The following is a 3,905-nucleotide window of genomic DNA, read 5'->3' on the forward strand; positions in this document are numbered from 1 at the left end:
GTCTGTAAACTTTTTACATTTTTGATTTCTTCTTCAGAACCAATGGGTTAATTTCAACCAAACTTGACCAAAAGCATCCTTGGGTGAAGGGCTTTCAAGTTTGTTCAAATGAAGGGCCATGTTCCTTTCAAAGGGGAGATCATCATAAAAATGCTAAAATAGGGTGGGGTCATTTAAAAATCTTCTTCTCAAGAACCACTGAGCCAGAAAAGCTGATATTTACATGAAAGTTTCCTGACATAGCGCAAATTCAAGTTTGTTAAAATCATGGCCCCCGGGGGTATGATGCGGTCACAATAGGGGATCAAAGTTTTACATAGAAATATATAGGGAAATTCTTTAAAAATCTTCCCAAGAACCATTAGGCCAAAGAAGTTGACATTTAAATGAAAGCTTTCTGACATAGTGCAGATTCAACTTCGTGAAAAGTATGGCCTCCAGGGGTAGGTTGAGGCCACAATAGGGACTAAGGTTTTACATGCAAATATATATGGAAAGTCTTCAGATATGGGCCAAAGTGAGCGATGTGGCCCATGGGTGGCTTGCTCCCTTATGTGTGCAACATCTGATGCCCTGTTGGGGCTCTGGATTAGAAATAATTCTATTCTATGGCATTCTATAATTTGTAATAATAAAAGACATAAGTTTTAGACTAATTTTTAGTATAATTATGTATTGAAATCATTGTGTGAATTTCTTCCATTCCTCCAGACACATTTTTTCTTGCTATATATCCTAGATGCATGTGCAATGTGAATTTGCAAGATGTAGTTCAATAACACATCTTAATCTGTCATTGTTTTCTTACTGAGCAATATAAAGTCATTGTTGAACAGATGAGTAAAAAACTATAGGTAAAGAGTACAGGCTATTGAGATTTCGTTAAAGAATTGTGTATGTACCAGTAGTGTGTCATTGTGCACTTTTCTCCGAACAGCTAACCATGTGGGCTCCTGTAGCAACCCCCCCCCCCCACCCCCGGCCACTGCACCGAGTTCCCCAATGTGTTCTAAGAAACATCATCATTGTTTTAAAACCTATTCAAACGTTGTGAAATATTTTACTAGCATTCTCAATGGTTTAATCCATATGTAAACATTATGAGCATTGTGTGTTCGTAATACATCAAGAAATTATATGCTTATCATTAGGCGTTGGTGTAAATTTATTCTCAGTAACCTTACGAGTGTTGTACATTATATAATTTGTGTAAAGCAAATCGTTTTCTGTTTGTAATACGTACTGATGCTCTGACATACGTCGATTAGTCTTTTGTTTACAAAACTGAACAAATTCGAGCTAGATCTTTGTTTGTCAATATTCAGAGCATGCGCAATAGCCTAGTCCTAAAGTTGCGAATAGTGAGATTCGTTACGAAGGCTATGCAGCTGCTGTTGACATTGTTACTATTGCACCATGGGTCAATATATCTAGGGTAAACAATATGGCGGGAATTTCGATAAACTGTGCAGCAGATGGTGAACACATGTGATTATTTTATTTTGGTACACCATGCAGTATACTTAAATGGTAAGAAATGTACCAATACAATTTACAGAATACACTGGTATCTGCAAAACATTTCTGTTCTCAATTGAAATCGGGTTTCTGGTACGGAATGGAACGATGACGCTAAGTAATCAATTTCAAGCAATTAACGTGTAACGGGAAATAATGTGGACACATAAATGAGCTCCATAATTAATGTAATCCAGAAATGCAGATGCATTTGAAATTGACAGATTTTACAAGCTTGTCTGTATATGTACTGTATTCTTTTTTAAAAAATTAAAGTGCAGTGTCAATTTTATTCTAAATTTACCATATATGCTCAAAATATGGCATTTAAATTTTAGATGTCTCAACTGTAAAAGTTTTATGTTAAAGTAATTCAGTGAACACGGAGAGTCAAAGATATGAATATTATATATTTTGTGTTTTAAAAAAGGGTAAAGCAATATTTGCATTCACTGAATGATGTCAATACATTGTATATATATTACCATGAAGTCAATATTTAACAAAATATTTATTTTTTAAAACAGTTGCTTGGATGTAAACGAAATATGTAATTTCAAAAATAGAAATTGACATACTCCTTGCACATGCGTGAAGTTACATAGGTAGATCACCTAAATTTAGTCTTTATTTTGTCGGTTCTTCGTAGACAATGGCTCCTTTAACACATAGAATTAAGATACTGTGTTAAAATTTCAGCTATGGCTCATAACATTAAATTTCAATTGAAGTCTTCGATACGACTGTGAAATTCCAGCAATTTCAATTAGTCATTAAAATCCAATTTCCCGAGCACTTTGGCCATCTGATTTTGATCAAGATGAAGTCTCTACAAAATTTGAAGGCTATACTAATGGAAAATGTATTTTGTACCTATTACATCATGTAGAATAACAGTATATATCTTGAATCACAAATGCACTTGGTAAAATAATAGACATGAAATACCCGTCCTCAATATTGTTCAAGAACAAAGCCCTTGCATGGTCTTGAGATTTTGATAGAAAATAAAACGTTTCCTCAATGATCAAACTCGGCTTTCACTTTTAACAAGATGTAAGGTTATTCTTCAAGTTAATCCAACAAGAGACCCATGGATCACAACAGTCATGATTCACCTTAGCATGGGTGTTCAAGATTTTTTAGCAATTATGTACAGAATAAGACATATTACAAAAGTTAGGTTTAACTCCAATTTCAAGAGGTTAATTTAACAGACTTGAATTTGAATGTTAACTACCTGAAGATGATTACATATTGCTTATTAATAAATGACTCCATATAAAATATTGATACAAATTCAAGCATAGTACATTACCAACCTTCATCATAAATGACTCTGACTTGTTCACCAGAAATATTACATCAATATTGTAGTCAAAAAATTTATTCCATATGCAGTCAAATATTCAGAAAATGAATTTATTTTCTATAGATGGAAGCATTAAACAGAGCAATCACACTAAAGAAAGCAATTCAAAATTTCAACCTGAAAACAAAAGAAAACTGTGTGAATTTTTTAAAGCCATTTCAAGTTGACTCTTTGGAATCCATTCAAAAGACAGACACTTTTGTCACCTTGCCAACAGGATACGGAAAAGTCTAATCTATGAACTTTCACCATTTTATGCTATGGATTTGGGCAAATTAAAAAAATGTGTCATTATTAGCCCGTTAAATGCTATCATCAATCAGGAAATTGATAAGTTAGGCTCTCTAGCTATTAAGCTTTCAGATGACTTTGCTAGCCCAGAACACATTTCAAATGTCAAGTACATTTTTGGTCACCCAGAAGTGATTGTTTCAAAGGGAGGATTTAGTTTTCTTTCTTCTATCATCCACAGAGATGAGGAAGTCATTGTCTGTGTCGATGAAGCCCATTGTATACTAGATTGGGGGAAGGAGTTTCGTCCAATCTTTCAGAACATAGGCTCCCTGAGGACACTTCTTCGGTGCAATTTCTTATTTCTAACTGCAACAGTGACTGAAAAAGGAATTCATGAAATAAAGAAACTTATGGGAATAAAAAACCTGAACGTAATTGGGATAAGAACAAACATAAATGACAATATCTATAAGACATCGTCCTGCATCCTCTGGAGGAGAAAACAGTGTTTATAAATCATTTAAGGCTTGCATCAAACTACTGCTGATTGAACTCTATTGTCATCAACACGACTTCCCCTTGACTATTGTTTATTCCACACTCAAATGGTGTGGTTATGGAGTAAGTGTTGCAAAACGAATTCTTATGGAGAAAATGTATGATGGACCGAAACTGCCACAACATAGCAGAGTAGTGTAATTCCATGCACCGCAATCTGCAGAGGTAAGAAATGACTAAATGTGAATATTGCAAATCCAACATAGTTTTTGGGGATCTACAA

The sequence above is a fragment of the Ostrea edulis genome, chromosome 1 (assembly GCF_947568905.1).
Source record: "Ostrea edulis chromosome 1, xbOstEdul1.1, whole genome shotgun sequence".
In the NCBI taxonomy this organism is placed as follows: Eukaryota; Metazoa; Mollusca; class Bivalvia; order Ostreida; family Ostreidae; genus Ostrea; species Ostrea edulis.